Below are 17,364 nucleotides of genomic sequence, written 5' to 3'. Positions count from 1 at the left end.
GTAAATAAGAATATTGGGATTTTATATGCAATATATAAAGATTCTCTTTATAGACAGTGCTTTCAAGAATTATATAGTCTATAATGTAAAAAAGATAAATTCTGAGCCATTTGAACACGAAGGTCTCCAAGGCTGTAATATCTTTGAGGTTAGAACTGTACTTATATTATTCACTATTCTATTCCTAGCACCTACCCCAGTCAATGCCTGGATAATATTAGGCTCTCAATAAATATTTTTTCAATAAATATTTTTCATTCAATAAATATTCAGTAGGTATTTTTGCTTCAATAAACAAATACATGTATTCTCTCCCTTATCACAGCAGAATGTTTTTGCCTTCCCTCCTCTTGAAGTGTAGCTTGAATACACCAGTTGATAATGCTAAGTATCTGACAACAGATACAAAAATAAGAAACAAAAGCACAAGTGAGCCCAGCAAGGCAAACTCAGGTACACAGCAGAAGGAGGATCTGAGAGGGGAACAGAAAGAACAAAATGAAAACACAGGGGGTAGCTATAAATTCTAGGGAAAATTCAACTTAGAAAAGAGTGACTTGAGGCAATCCACATGCCTCACAAATTGTGTTTGATGCACATTTCTTTAAAACTAGTTTTCTAGTGAGTTTCCATATGTTTTATTAGATCCCACCTTCATCTTTTTTTAATCTTATAGGAATAGCACAGTTACAACAACTCCTCCAACCCCAAATCTCCCAGTCTCATTTTTAAAATCTCCCAGTCTCATTTTAAAACACACATACACAGGAAATTGAAGACAACTAAAGCACACTTGCAAATACCTACTTTCAGGATTGATCTTTTGGGGGGGATTATATGTAGCAACTATTTATTTTTTATCCCAGAATTGTTCCACTCCCAGGAGGTGCTCCTCTCCTCTCACAGTATAAATATGCTCACAGTACAAAAGAAAAACTAGAAAATTTCAAGGACACCAAGACAAATCTACTAACTCTTCCCTGAAATCAGCTAAATAGATGATTTGGAGACTAATCAATATTTTACCTTAAAAATATTATAATCTATGCTATGCTTTCTTAGGCTGAGAGTTCCCTGAGGATGAGGACAGACAGTGCCTTAACCTTCAGACTGCCATCATTTCTGTCAATTGAATGGAACTCATCGTTGTAGGATCAAATCCTCAGCTTCCTCAGGGCCTTCTTGACATCTTTGTCTTTGAAGCTGTAGATAAGGGGGTTACCCATGGGAGTGATAACAGTATAGAACAAGAAGAAGGTTTTATTGAGAACTGGCACCTAACCAGCAAAGGGCACAGCATAGACCAGGATCAAGGTTCCATAAAATAAAGTTACAACAACTAGATGAGAAGAACACATAGAGAATGCCTTCTGCCTACCAGTCATGGAAGGTATATGCAAGAGCACGGAAAGAATTTTCCAGTAGGAGGTTAGGTTTAGTCTAGACAGGGCCAAACTCACCAGCACTGTTAGACTCATGCAGACTACGTTGACCAGTGGGGAATCTGAGCAGGAGAGCTCCTGCAGAGGTTTCAAGTCAAAGAAGAAATGGTCAATCTCATTGCCACCATAGAAGGTCAAACTGGTTACCATAACAGCCCGTAATACAGCTGCCACTGTGAAGCCACTAAACCATGAATCAATTACTAACCACACACATATGGTTCCATGCATCAGTGTTGGATAGTGCAAGGGCTGGCAGACAGCCAAGTAAAAGCGTATGACATCACTGCCAGAAGATAGCATTCAGTGCTGCCCAGAGCCCCAAAGAAATAGAGCTACATAACAAAACCTCCCTGGAGATCACTCTGTTCTTTCTCAATAAGTCCAGCAGCATCCTGGGTGCAATGTTCGATGTATAACAGACCTCTAAGCATGAGAGGTTTGCCAGAAAGAAGTACATTGGTGTCTGGAGTCCCCACTGAGTGCTCACCAGGACCATGAGGAGAAGATTCCCAGATATGGTGGCTAGGTAGACAATGCCAAACACCAAGAAGAGCAAGGGACCCAATTCCTTGGAGGTCTCCAAACCCTAGTATGATGAACTCAGTCACCATCATAGTGGTATTTCCTGGCCCCAAAGAAATCAGAAGTTCCTCAGAAGTTATATCAGATCTCTCAGCCACTAAGATTTCCTACATAGTCCAATTCTATCAGTAGTTAGATCTCTGCACTAATGAGGGCATTTCTTGGGGATTGGTTCTTATGGTAGCCAGCTAAATTTGCCCTCAGGCAAGTTGTTTTATAGAAATCAGCTGAACCTGTCATTTGGTCAGGCAGGGGGAATAGGATGAGGAGACTAAATGGTAGAAAGAATGGCTCAGTGAAAATCTATACCCACCCCTTAGGGAACAATCCATAACACAACTGTACTGGTAGCAGGTCAAGAACCCCAAATTCATGTCTAAAGGAGGCGTGTAGAGCCCATGCTTGGCATCGTTGGTGTCATTTTGGACAGAAGAAATTCCCAAGGAAAATCCTTACTAAATGTTGACAATTCAAAGAAATGACAGGCCAGATAGCAAATCATGTTTATGACCTTCTTTACCAGAGCATGAAATGGGAGCTGAAATGCCAAGACTGAGGCAAAGAATCGTTCCATTGATGGTACAGGGCCATCCATGCTTATTAGGTAGTGACATCCATGCAATTGCAGAATGGTAGTTTCTGGAAAGCAGATTCTGGAAAAACAGGTTTGCATTCTAAAACAGAATAAAGATTTCTTACTTTTTAATCTTGCCACATAAAAGACTGGATTTTAGGCTAATGGGAGGAAAGCCCAGTAGCATCCACCTAAAACTGCTCATTAGACTCATATGCACCCAACTGAATGCACATATATACACACACATCCATCTGGAGTTACACAGTCAGATATAGATAGTCACACATGCTATCATCTTTGCCATCACTTTTAAAATTTTGTTTTCCCAGAGCAGTCTTCTAGAAGTGAAATATTTGCTCCATAGGTCTTTGCCTACAATTCAGATATGCTGGTATTAGGGAGGTAGCAGTGGCCATGGGTTAGATCACAAAGCCCAAATAACCAGGCTTTCCATATACATCATGGGCAGTGGAAGATAAATTAGCACATTTTTCCCATTCAATTGTTTCATTGGTCTGTTTTGTGAGGTAGTGTAGTACAATGATTAAACATGGAACACCAGTGCCAAACTGCAGAGAATCATATTCCAGCCTGTCCATTTACTGGCTGTGTGACCTTGGGCAAGTTATTTAGACTCCCTGGGCTTGAGTTTCTCATCCAAAAAACGAGGATAATAGTAACTCCTCACAGTATTGTTTTGAAAAATAAATACATGTAATTAAAACAGTGCCTGACACATAGTAAGCACTAAATAAACATTAAAAATTTTCTTTACAAAATAAAATTCTTCATGAAAACAGCCCCACAGAAGCATTAACCAACATTACTAATCACTATACTTAAATAAGATAAAGCAATATAAATGCAAGTGAGGAAATTGTTTAGCTCTCATTACTTCTCAACTGTTACCTATCACCACTTAATTTCACCACTTAATTTAACTTAAAGATAATTGAAGATAACATTCATATCTATTTATAGTTATGTAAGGATTAGATGAGATTATGAATATAAAGTGCCTTTCACATAGAAAATGGTCACTAAATCGTGGCTAATAATAGTACAAATAACAATTTGCCTGAAGTTGTCAAGCTTGAGCTGACATTCACGGTTCTGTGTGCCTCCAACATTTATGGTCTTTCTACCATACGAACTGACTCTCCTGACTGCTATTATTTACACATACATGAGTACATGTTCATTTTTGTCTCTATGTGAAAGGTTTTTGGAATTCTGTCTAATAGGATTAAAGGCAAATTCTCCACCATGATCTAATACCTTTAAATCGGACTTCTTCTGACACATCTACTTTGCACCAGGTACCCACCACACCTAAGCCATGGACAGCCTTGGTTCTTTTGGCTCCAGTTCCTGCCCGGCTTCCTTTGAGGGAAAACTCAGGGCTTTTCCTGGGTATTCTCAGCCCAGCTTCCCACCTGTTCCTCAAGAGTTATTGTCCAAACTCATTCTCCTTAGTTTCCCCAATACTGCAGCCATCTTTAACCCTTTTTTAAAATGAATCTTCACCCCAACTCTATTACTGCCTTCCCTTCTTTCCTGATTTACTTTTTTATTTATAGCCCAATTGCCTCTAACATAGAATATATTTTGTTTAACTTCTTCCTAATAGTCTGTCTCGTTTAATATAGAATTCACAAGAGTATCGATTTCCTTTCTTTTATTCACCACTGAATCCCAAACACCTAGAACATTGCCTGATGTTGAGTAGACACAATAAATATTTGCTGAATGAATTCATAAGGCAGTATGACATGATATATGGTGCTTTTGCTTTTGGAGCCAAACAGAGCCACATTTGGATCTTAGGTCTACCACTTCTCAGTGTTTCACCTTGAGCCATTCACTTAACCTCTATGTGCTTCCAACTCCTCATCTGTTAAGTAAAAGTTGTGGAAAAGCCTACTAGTAGATCCCAAATACCCATTTCCTCCTTCTTCTAAGGCAGGAATTGACAGAATTTTTCTTAAAAGTCAGAGATTTTAGGATTTGCCGGTCACCTGGTCTTTGTCACAACTGTTGAAAAATGCCATTGTCATGAGAAAACATCATAGATAATACATAAATGAATGGGAGTCACTGTATATAATAAAACTTCATTTACCAAGAAAAAAAAAAGCCATTGGGCCTTAAGCTATAGTTTTTCAAATCCTATAGCTGGATACATGGCTGCCTGGCTAAAGCCTCCATTTTCTTTGCAGCTTAGCAAAGTCAACAGGGTGTGAATTGAATGATGTGTATAATTTTTAGATTGTGCCCTTAAAAGAAAAGTACATTTCCTCACCTTTTCCTTTCTACATTACTCACTGGCTGGAATACAGACCTGATAAGAGAATCAGCACCTGCCATGGAAGCTGGGTATTGAAGTAACAGAGCAACAGCATAGAAGCTGTGCAGATCTTCAACATGGTATACCAGGGTAACCCTAAGCATCCTACTTGGTCTTTTCATGGAGATACATACATTTTTATTTTGACTAAGTCACTGAAGCTTTTTAGTCTCCTTGTTACAACAGCTTAACCTGTACCCTAACACATGATTGTAACTATCTCCTAGATTATTGTGATTATTCCACAAGACAATCCATGTGAAGTACTTAGCACAATGGCTGGAAAAACACACATGACAGCTGTCATGATTTGTTGTTAGTGACTTCATTCCTCATCTCCATTTTTCCCCTTCTCAGGCATCTTTAAATATCTTCTAAAGATTTTATTTATTTATTTGACAGAGATCACAAATAGACAGAGAAGCAGGCAGAGAGAGGGGAGGAAGGAGGCTCCCTGCTGAGCAGAGAGCCCGATGCGGGGCTCGATCCCAGGACCCTGGGATCATGACCTGAGCCGAAGGCAGAGGCTTTAACCCACTGAGCCACCCAGGCGCCCCTTTAAATATCTTCTTCTAACCAAATCTTGCTTCCCTCAAGACCCAATGCTCCCTTAAGCCTAACAACTTTTTTTTTAAACTATTCTGTGTTTTTTTTTTAATTTTTTGTTTAAATTCAATTTAGTTAACATATACTGTATTTTAGTTTCAGGGGTAGAGTTTAGTGATTCATCAGTTATGTATAAGACCCAGTGCTCATCACATCATGTGTTCTCCTTAATGCCCATCACCCAGTTACCCCATCCTCCAACCTCTTCCCTCCAGCAACCCTCAGTTTGTTCCCTAGAGTTAACAGTCTCTTGTGGTCTGCCTCCCTCTCTGCTTTAATCTTATTTTATTTTTCCCTCCCTTCCCCCATGTTCATCTGTTTTGTTAAATTCCACATGAGTGAGATGATATGATAATTGTCTTTCTCTGACTGACTTATTTTGCTTAGCATAATACCCTCTAGTTCCATCCATGTCATTGCAAATAGCAAGATTTCATTCTTTTTAATGGCCAAGTAATATTCCTGTGTGTGTGTGTGTGTGTGTATGCCACATCTTTATACAGTATATATATATATATATATACATATATATATGTATATATATATATATATATATATACCACATCTTTATACATTCATCTGTCAATAGGCATCTAAGCCCAACAACTTGAATATGGATTCAACAACTCTCTATCTCCATGGGTTCAACAACTCCCCACTCATTAGGGAATGGAATATGAATGCAAACAACTAGGTTTTGCCCTTTTCCTGAATAAAAACACAAATAACACATTTGGCTGATTAAGGCCTTGTTCACATTCCTGACAAACTAGATAAGCAATCTTTAAACTGGATTATGCATAGCACAAGGCAACTTGTGCTCAATTAGGGGTGATTTCACACACACCCCAACATGTTGTAATATCTGCAGACATTTCTGGTTGTCACAACTGGAGAGGGGGCTACTACTGGCGGCTAGTGAACAGAGGCCAGGATATTGCTAAATACCCTACAATGCACAGAACAGTCCCCAACAATAAAGCACAGATGTGAATGATGCTGCCCTTGAGGAACCATGTCCTAAAAGTCCACAATGGCCTCCCCAGGAGGTATGCAAACAGGGAAAATTTTAAAAGAATTAATTTCTAACTTATATATGGAGTGTTCTCTAAAACTGATGTGCCATGAATGTGCATGAGACTGCAGAGTCCTACTGTTCCCCTTTCTCACCTCTACTTTCACAAATACCCTTCTCCTAATTTACAAAAGAAAGGTCTACCTATAGGCATTTGGATCCTACCTTGACTGTAGGCATTTTCTTCACTAAGGTCCCAGAGTACAGCAGAGCAGAGTGAATAAGTTCTTGAAAGTTGGAGGATAGTCCCTGGTTCTAATTAATTCTTTGTTACTTACTCACTATGTAATATTGAGTTACTTACTTTGCTTACTTATTTTAACTGGTGGGAGACTTGTGGTCACAGGAACTTTTTCCGTTTAAAATTTAATTTTATATACATCTTTCTATAGAGATGTATGATACGATGATCAGGAGAAGTTTCAAGTATAAAAATATATATAGCATTAGTGACTCCTGGGTGGCTCAGTTGTTAAGGGTCTGCCTTCCTGGGATCTAGCCCCATATCCAGCTCTCTGCTCCACAGGAAGCCTGCTTCTCTCTCTCCCACTCCCCCCTGTTTGTGTTCCCTCTCTCGCGCTCTCTGTCAAATAAACAAATAAAATCTTTAAAAAATATATATGTACACCATTAAGATAAAATTCGGTGGGCAAAGTGAGTGGAAATGTGGGTTTGAAAAGAAAAGGTAATGGTGTGAGGTGCCTGACTGTTAGAAAACTTGCATGTTTCCATTTTAGTGGGTGACAGTGGATATAAAAATACTCCAGGATTTAGAATTTACCCAGGAACTACAGGGTATTAGGATAAGTGAAATAAGTCAGCCAGAGGAAGAAAAATACCATATGATTTCGCTTATATGTAGAATTTAAGAAACAAAACAAATGAACACAGGTGAAAGGAAGAAAAAACAAAATAAGATTGAAGAAGTGAAAAGATTGAGGCACAAATTTAATTGTGTTGTAATTTTAACCTGTCAATATTTACAAGGTGTGTTTGCATCTATTTGAACCTGCAATGAAAAATTTCTAGATATCAGTTTGAAATTGTTCACGGGGGCAGAGTACATTGCAAAGTTTAAAGAGCTAAATTTCTGATGAATCCCCTCTGTGTTCTTTCTTGCTTGATGAAAAAACAGAAAGAGGAAAAAAAAAAAAAAACAGTCACATAGAGATGCCATTAAAATGCAGCAGCAAGTCCTAGTGCACAAGACTGGTTTTCTCCGGTCTCCACTCACCCTGCCAGCTAGCTTCCAAGTGTTTTTTTCCCCTGTTCAAGAAGTTCTTCATGCTCCCTCAGCCTTCCTTTCAAGCCAATACCTAGTTTTTCCCTTTTTATCAAATAATGACTCTCTTAGTCACCGCTGCAGGTCTCCTGGACTCTTAAAGTCCGCCTATGACTCAATGTGCTTTTAGCAAGTGGGCCTCCAGATACAATCCGCAATTATCAGACATAACTTTGAAAAACAATCAAAGAAAAGAGGAAGTTTTAAAACAGCTATAGGGTGGCGTGCGTGCACACACACACACACACACACAGGCTGTGCTCACAGAGAAGTTCTCGTCCCTATGCCAAGAAAACTACTGGGAAAATGGGCAAGTTGATCAAATGAATTAACTCAGCTGTTTGTTTTCATGCAGGAAATGGCAAAACCTGGCTCTTTTTTTTTTTTTATTGTAACCTTCACTGTTTCAGGCAAATTGTGAAACTGCTGTGTGTCCACAGGCTTAGGAAAATAATTTTCATATGTGCACACAAACATGCATCTGTGCACACAAAACACAGTGTGATCATAGCTGTGATCATGAGCGAGAAGGGGTGTACTTCATGTGATCCACCAGCCCAGATTTACATTTTTACATTGAAATCAGAGAATACAACCTTAAAATAGAAATGGCAATAAACGAAATAGATCACTTTCATCCAGATTGGTATGCAGAGCATAATTCCACACTGGATTCTCGCTTGGTAAATGTCTCTTTTCTCACTGGAATTAAGAGCTGTTTTTTGATTCCTCTTTGTTTGATGACAGCTTCTTTACACTCTGAAAGAAGCCAAGGAAGAGAATCCTTCCTTAAGCACTCCCTCAAGACCAATCAATAGGTACTGATTTGATTCCCAACTTATACCATTTTAGCTGTGTGAGTAATTGTCTTAACCTTTCTGAGCCTTGGTTTCTTCATCTGAGAAATAGGGATAATGCTATGTACCCCAACTAATACACACAATTTGTAATGAGGATTAAGTGAGACATGTCCATTTTAAAATTATTTAAAGTGTTATATACAAAATACAGTAAAATAACAAGTATCAATACTACAGTTAATATTATTAGCCTACAAGACCACATATTCCATAGTTCATAAGCTCTATTAGAAATAAACCAAAATCATAATCGCTTTAAATTCTGTCCATTTATCCCTGGTCTGCTCACTGGTTCTATACAACATAGACCCAACTATTTTTCTATATGTAATAGATATCATTTTAATCTGTATCATCTTCAGATAACTGATGAGAGATATTGTGATCCCATTCTTCCCCTACACCCAGATTTTCTCTTTTCTGGGCTAAAAGAAAACTAATCAACTCAAAAGCCCTTAAAGAAACGAAGAAGTACAACATCCGCACACTCACACTTCTGTTCTCAACATTATTGTTTACTTGACTGATGAATACTGTCCCCTTTGGAGGTTGTTAACACATGGAAATGTTCGTTGAGTCTGGAAAAGTGAAGGAAGGTGTTCCAGTTTGCTCTTTTATTCCCAATACTAGTCAGCACTTAATACCCTTTTGATGTACTCATGAATAAGTGGATGAAAATCTGTCATAGGTTTTATTTTTCCTCAGCATAATGGCTTGAAGCTCCCAAGTCCTGCCCCATGGCTCCAGCATGATGAGCCCCAGAATCTTGAGCCCTGATTTTCAGCCCACATTCACAGAAAACCTGGATTTGCCCCTCTGTTCTTTCAAGAGAGTATTTCACAAACTTTTGGGAACTGGTGGTACCCTGGGGCCATCTGAATCAGTGTCAGTAACTGATGCCAAGATGAATATTTTTTTTTCTTTTGCAAGGGAGAGGGGTTTTGGTGGGAATCGGTAGCTTGGCCCTAATTTCTCTTTTAGGCAAAGGAAATGGATTGACAATCTTACTTGTTTATTAGGTGTTAATGTTGCAGCCTCAACTCCAGATGACTAAGGAAAAATGACCCCTTCAAAGCCAGAGGAAGACAACTTTTATGGGGCCAACTAGAAAGAAGAGTTTTTGTGTTTATTTTCTTTTTGTGTTTTGTTTGGTGTTTTGGTCTTTGTGATTCAGTTTCTTTGCTTGCTTAGTTTGTTTTAATTATACACACCTTGCCTCCTCTATAATTTGGGGGAGTATAAAAAGCAGGAGATGCCATGAGCTAGTTATGAGGCTATGTTAGAGGCAAGAAGTCAGTACCTCTGGTCCCACCCTAATCCTACTTCTCTGCCACCTCAACCTGATCAGCGCCAGTCGAAAAATCATCCTTTTGTCTAAGGTAATATATCCTACAAGTTGAAGGAATGGGAGAAAACTCACACATAAGGAGTTGTATAAAACACAGAGCTTAAAACACAACTAAAGAGCTATCTTTCTCCAAACATCAGATTAAGTACCTCCTAGAACACCATAAATTGTCAACTCTGTGAGAATAGAAGCAGTGTCTGTCTTGATTATGCTGCACCCAAATGCCTAAAATATAAAAGATATAAAAGGAAGACAGAAGGAAGATTCTAAGAACTATAGCTAAAGAAGAAATAGTGCTGGAATAAGATATTCTAGTGCTCTAAGGTCCTGGAGGTAAAGGGAACCATAAGAGACCACTCGTGTCCAGCCCTCTGCATTCACACAAGAGATTTTCTGAACCATTTATCATTCCATTTTTGAGAATGCATCAGACAAAAGTCTCTATGGCTCTCTTTGCCTGCCATTTTTATTGCTGCAATTTATTGCTTTGCTCACACACTGATCTGTAACTTATTGAAAATTCCCAGATTACATATTCAGGTTCACTCTTCCCACCTGAGCTATCAATGTGCTATTTAGAAAATCTACCTGTATTAATTTAGTCTCCAGAGCAACCATACAACTGGTCAATTTTCAAAAGAAAAAGAATTCAATCAACCTAGTTCTATTCTCTTCTCCCTACTTGTCTGAATAAGCACAGCACCTAGATAAATCTCTCTATATAACAGACAGTCTGGTTTATTTAGAGACAAGGAAATGTTCTTGTAAAATTCTGATTATTTGAGACAAACTGAGGAAGTTTAATATACTCTGTTTTTTGGGGGGGGGGAAGAAAAATTAAAATAAAGCCACCACAATTAAAATTGCAAAGATTTTCAAAGGCTCTTTTGCATTCAAATGACACTCAGCCCTGTTTCCTCTATCTTGCACAGCTTTGTTACCATTTGGATAATGGTAAAAAAAAAAAAAGGTGGGGGGTATGAATGATCCCTGTACAGACTTTAAAAGCCTCCATGCATCAGGATTCAAGGTGATCTCAGATTTTCCATAGTAATTAAAACAATGTGGACACAGACACCTTTGTAAGATTTTAAAAATGGGGTTTGAAATCAAGAAAGTTCTCAGTCCACCCTTCAGAGATCAGGAATACTTTATGAGACAGGATACCAAATTCTTTAACCATTCTGCAATGATTTTGTCACTTCATTATTATTGTAGTGGTAAGGGTGGTGGTAGTGCCTGTGGCAGTGACAACTGTTAACACTTACTGAGCCCTCACAACATGGTGAACTCTGTGCTAAAGCTTGTAGATGGATTAATTAATTTATTCATAAATTATCTTATCTAATCCTCAAAACAACCCTATCAGGTAAGTACTAATATTATATCTACTTTGCAGATGATGGAACTAAGGAAAAAAGATGTTAAGCAACTTGTCCATGGTTACTAACAGGGTGATTCAGAGTAAATTAAGCTGGTTTGTGACCACAGGTCAGATTTCATTTTGTCATGAAGCTCTCTCTACCCCAATCACAATTATAGCCACTCTTTGGTCCTCTCCAAATCATATGCTAACACACAAATTAGCAGAGATTAGATGGTACGTTGGGAAACCAGATAAGAGGCCAGGTTAAAGTCAGAGGAACTCAACCCCAACCAATCTCCAGTTCTATAAACTTAGACCAAATACTTTCTTATGGTGAGTAAAGAACAGCGTTTTTAGATGCTAAGGAAAGCATGACATTGATATGTAAAACTATAATTTATATGAAAACACTTTTCTAATGATTTTTACATTTTGAAATATTAAATTAATCTATTCATAGCTCACTATAATAAGGAAGAATTAGGCAAGCACTTTGTATCTATCAACTCTATGATCTTTTGTCATCTTATTAAAATCACCATAATTCTGATTATAGTCTAGGTGTCCAGACTGCCTTCTAAATTGATAATAATATAAGATTAGCACCTCAGTATTTAAAATATTCGCATAGTTCATGCAAAAGCACGATTGTTGGCAGGATAATAATTGGCTTAATTAAGGAGAAGAGGGGAAGGAAACAAACATTTATTGACTACCTGCATCATGTTGTACTAGGTACCTCCACATACATTGTCTCATTATGATGATAATACATACCTTACATGGATATTCTAAAGATTAAGCAAGCCCACATCCTTGGAGGGGACACAGAGAAAGGGACCTAGTGTTGTAGATCATGTACCATGTTCCAAGTCCTGTGCAGTGTCCCATCACATACATTATTTCCTTTAATCTTCATAGCAGCCCTGCACACCTAGCCTTGCCATCAAGATTTTATGGATAAAGATACTAAGTTTCAAACAAATTCTTAATTACTAAGATCATACAGTTAGTAGATGGTTGAGAGCACAGATCCTGAGTTTACTGAATTATACCTTCATGTTCTTGTCAATTAAAAGATAGCAAAAGATAGCCTCTTTAATAACACTTCATCATGGGACAGAAGGAGGGAAAGATACCAATACCTACTCATTCATTTATTCATTCAACAAATATGCCTTCAGCACATACTCTGTGCCAGGAGCTGAACTAAATTCTTTTCATAAATTATCTCAGTAAATCTTTACAACACATCTAGGGGACAGGTACCAGGATTATCCTAATTCTAGAGATGAGAAAAATGGGCTTAAGGAAGTTAAATTGACTTGCTCAGCATTATAGATAGAACTAAAACATTAGCTATTCAGGATCCAAAATGGAGTTGCTTGTCTTCAAAGCCTGTACTCTTTCAAGTATATCATGCTACTTCTAGAAGGCAAATCATGCCCCGCCCCGTATGCAAAGCAAAATATTTTTAATCATTTTGGGCGCCATTAGGAAAGTCAGATTGCTGGTCTCCAGCACTAGGGCTCTATTACATAGACTGACCTCTGGACCTAGAAGAAAAAGAGACAGAGATAAAGAATAAAACACAGAGAAAGAGAGAGAGAAAGAGAGAGGAGGGGATGCTTAATCATGCTGGTCACCCTGGAGGTGGAAGAAAAAAACATTAATTCTAGTCATCTGCATTGCACAACATCACATCTGAACTACCTGCCTATTCTCATACTAAAGATATATCAAGTCATCCTAAACCCAGGTTTGTTCTATGCACACCATGGGTACCAGACCAGAGTGTGACCAGAGTGTGTCCATGTAAAACCATCTCTACCACTAGAGGTAGAACTCTATGATCCTTCCTGCTAAATAAAGAACAATACAGGAAAGCTTGCTATAGAACGAATGGACTTAATGGGTTTCACAGGAAGACTATTTTCAAGTCATGAAGTTGCCTCCAAGTTCAGTCTTCTGTCATTCATCCCAGCAACTTCCTGCTTAACCCCACTAATACATGGGCCAAAGACCACACCTCTGGGTAGGCAAGCTCCAGCTTACCTTCTTCCTTCCGTAGGGTTAATGGTCATTCTTATCTCTAGTCGTAGCTACTCCCATATCCTCCACTCTTGTAACAGTTCTCAATATTCTGCCAGTCAAGGATATGATTTTCTGGATTAAATTCTGAGGAAGCAAACTTGCATTTCCTTTTATTTAAAAGTGGCCCCCTTGGCTCTTCCCCCACAAAGCCATCTTCCTATAACTGCGTCAGGGGACCAGAGGTTCCTGGGAATCCTTGCCTAGGTGACCCGAGGAGTGCCCTAAGGAACAGTTGGCCCAGAATGAGAGTCTGATGTTAATGAGGCCTAGATGGAGGGTTCAAGCTCCATGAAATCAGCTATAATCCTGCTTAGAGAAATTTGTGTTGTATCTGAAATATCTGGGCAGCCACCTCCCAAATGCAGGCCCTGGGTCACAATGGACAATTGGGTCAGAGAATAGGAAACCTTCTAGCAAATTCTTCAAACTGCACATACTAATGGAGCAAGTCCACAGAGGAAATAACTGCAGACTTCATACTCCAGAGGCAGTGTAGTATAACAACATACACATGGCCTTTGGAGGTGAAAACCTGGGTGCCTTGGAGCAGTCACTTAATCCCTCTGAGTTTCTGTTTCTTCATCTTTTTAAATGGCAGTGAGCAAGGTAGAGAGAGGTTGAACCATGAGCCAGGACATCATATTTATTGAGTGCATACTTTATGCCAGGCACTGTACCCAGTACTTCACATACACAATCACTTTATCTGCCCCAAATTTCTTCAAGTTATGGATTATTATTGAAATAATAATACAGAATATAAGAGAGTACCTGACTCATAGCACACTTAATAAATGTCAGCTCCCTTCCTTTTCAAATCTGGAGAGAAATGAAAAGGATTCCAGTTCTCAGAGAAGACTAAAAAGTGTTCTCCCTAGTGCTTTTTGAAGTTTTCTGTTTGCAGTTTGAAGGAGGCTTTGTAGCAATAATTTTCAGAAGTAATCACAGAATGTTAGACTAGAAGGGACCTTAGAGATTGTTACTGTCCTATTCCTTAATGGATAGAACAGAGAGATACCTACTTGTTATTGGTTCTACCACAAAGACTATACTAGAACCAAGGTGTTCTCGCTCCTTAAGTGTGTGTGCTCTGGTGGCTGAGAAAAAGCCACTTCGGGGGCACCTGGGTGGTTCAGTCAATTAAGTGTTTTGCTCGGGTCTTGATCTCAGGGTCGTGAGTTCAAATCCCACATTGACCTCCACGCTGGATATGGAGCCTACTCAGGGAAAAAAAAAAAAAAAGAAGAAGGGGTGGAGAGAAAAGCCATTCTCAATCCCGCATTAGCAGAAGTTAAGGGCAGCTTCAGACTCAGGGTGGCTGTAGGTCATGGAAGCTCCCTGGGCTTCCATGCTACTGTTCTCTAGGTGTTCTAGGAAATGGCTTTGGGACATGAGAGGGAAGGAGTTGGGAAGAGAAGAGAGCTACAGTTCACAGGATTCACCATGATTTTATAGCCAATTTGGAAACAAAGGTAGAAACAAATGCAAAACCATGACCACTGGTCAGCCCCATCTTTGGAGATTACAGAACTCCACAGGGCTCCACTTTCCGTGTGGGCTCTTGAAATCCACCACTCTCTCCCACAGGCTGGTTTCCAGTTCCTACCACAAATCATTCCCAGTCATTGTCTCCTAAAGACTCTTATCAAAAGGAACATGGTGACAAGAAAGAACTTTGCTTCTGTAGCTGAAACTATGTGTAGTAAGTACCCCAGAAATATTTGTTGAATGAGCAAATCAATAGATCAATGCCTGCCTAGAGAGATCCTTCTGCTCTCTCTCTGAAACACAGGAGTAAGGCTGAGTTTCTAAAGCAGCCCGTAGGCTGTTCTGTTTCTCAAATCCTAGCCTAGAGCTGGAGAACAGACCTTCTCTGGAGGAGGTAAAACCTTTCTCCAAAAGTGAAAAAGTCTAGTCCCTGTGCCTCACCCTGAAAATTTTTGAAAAGAATGATAAACAGACCTCCAGCCAGATAAACAAAAGAGCTGTGCCCAGAACTATAATTCCTTAATAATAGAAGGGGAGTAGAGATGGGAGAATAAAGCCTCCTGTTCTGGTGATATCTCACCTGCCACTCACTCAAAAGAAAGATGTAGAATGGTTCCAACCATCCTTCATCAGAAACCCATGTCTTGTATAGAAATGGACTGAGTGGGAGTGGAAGCAGTCAGAAAGCCACATGTGTTGTGGGAGCAGGGATGAGAAGGAGACATGGATCAAAGGAATTGTCTTGAAATATTAGAGCAAATTCCAGTCTATTCTGCAACTTTCTAAGGATCATCAAGCACCCTTTATTGCCTGCAAGCTTACTTACTCTATAAAAAAGAGTCCATAGATTACCAAAGCCTTAAAAGAATCTCAGAACCCTGATATGTACATACATACATACATACATACATACAAACTTAAATGTTCATAGGATACACATGCAGATTCAAACACATACAGATTTTAATAAAACCAATCAGGCTGGTACACACTATCACACAAATACAAATTCATAAACATGCACTTATAAAAGCCCACAAATGACACCACACACACACACACACACACACACGCATGTACACACACACAGTTTCAGACACAGACTACTCACAGTTCCTGGGCTATATGGAAGAACCAAATGCTTCCCCAAATGGTAGGGCACTACTACTACTCGTAACCCTTTCTCTATCTGTCCCAACACTTAAGGTTTTCCTAACTTGCTCAATTTTAAAAAAAGTCGCAACAACTCTCAATATAATTTATTACCTATCCTTGACAGCTGGTGTTTGAAAACTTAGAGACCGTTTACTTGGGAACACTCCTCTCTGCAATAAAGTAAAATTCAGAGCTAGATATAGAAAAATATCTCCACAAACCAGATTTTTCTCCTTCATTATATTATTAATTGGTTAATCATATTCTATACACCATATCTCATTGTCCACAGGATGTCTTGACAGATCCAAATTTTTCTAAATCATGTTTCACTTCTGAATAGACATTTTCCAAATCCTTGCCCTAGTCCTGCCCTATTGAGGCAACTTCACATCCAGCTGCCCTGGAGCAGCCCTAGATCTGAGACAGACATTAAGGAAAGAACAAAAACTTAATATCCTATATAATATGTCTGTGATCACTGTCCCAAATCTCATTCTGGTCAGGAATCAAGTGGGTAACAACTTGACTCATTATGACTTTGCCAAGAGTTAGAGGGTGGGCATGGTATTTATTTGCTTCACCATCTGGATCACTATAATTACAAACCCCACCCCTTTTTGTAGAGCTCTTTACAGTTTACAACATGCTCCTGTTCCTTTGTTCCCATTGTTTCTGTTCCTTTTTTGGTCCTTGAAACAGATCTCTGAAGTTGTTCAAGCAAATTTAATGACTGCCTCCATTTTACTGATGAAGAAACTGAAGTCCAAGAGGATGTGATGACATGTCATTGGACTTCAATGCTTATCCTCCTCCTGCATCATTACATGGAGTTTCAGAACTAATTTGTTAAACTAATATGTTAATGGGCTAATAGCATAACAATTCTAATCAAAAGGAAGTTGGAATAGCTGTTTTTATTTTATTATTGCAGTCAATGTGATACAAGAGTAATTTAACAAATTTTTAACTAAATGTATTAAGTACATTGGACATGTACTGTATATCTGGTTAGACCCAGTGACACAATTAGGGAACAATATGACACAATGTAATAAAATACTAAATGGTAAGTGCTTAAATATCCACTTGTAAATTGGAGGTAATAATATATTAAAGAATGGGTTATAAGGGAGATC

The 17,364-nt window shown here is 38.7% G+C and overlaps 1 pseudogene across 1 annotated transcript; it reads right to left on the bottom strand.

Moving 5' to 3' along the window:
- Positions 1-1,154: 1,154 nt before the first annotated feature.
- On the bottom strand, positions 1,155-2,622 carry LOC308337477 (olfactory receptor 11L1-like; annotated as a pseudogene). Its single transcript has 2 exons — positions 2,548-2,622; positions 1,155-2,134 (listed from the first exon to the last, which is right to left on the bottom strand). The product of its transcript is annotated as an olfactory receptor 11L1-like (transcript).
- Between the last annotated feature and the right edge of the window lie 14,742 nt (positions 2,623-17,364).

This window comes from Martes martes, assembly GCF_963455335.1.
Source record: "Martes martes genome assembly, chromosome: X".
NCBI classification, from domain to species: Eukaryota; Metazoa; Chordata; class Mammalia; order Carnivora; family Mustelidae; genus Martes; species Martes martes.
This window is presented reverse-complemented; position numbering and strand designations above follow the sequence as displayed.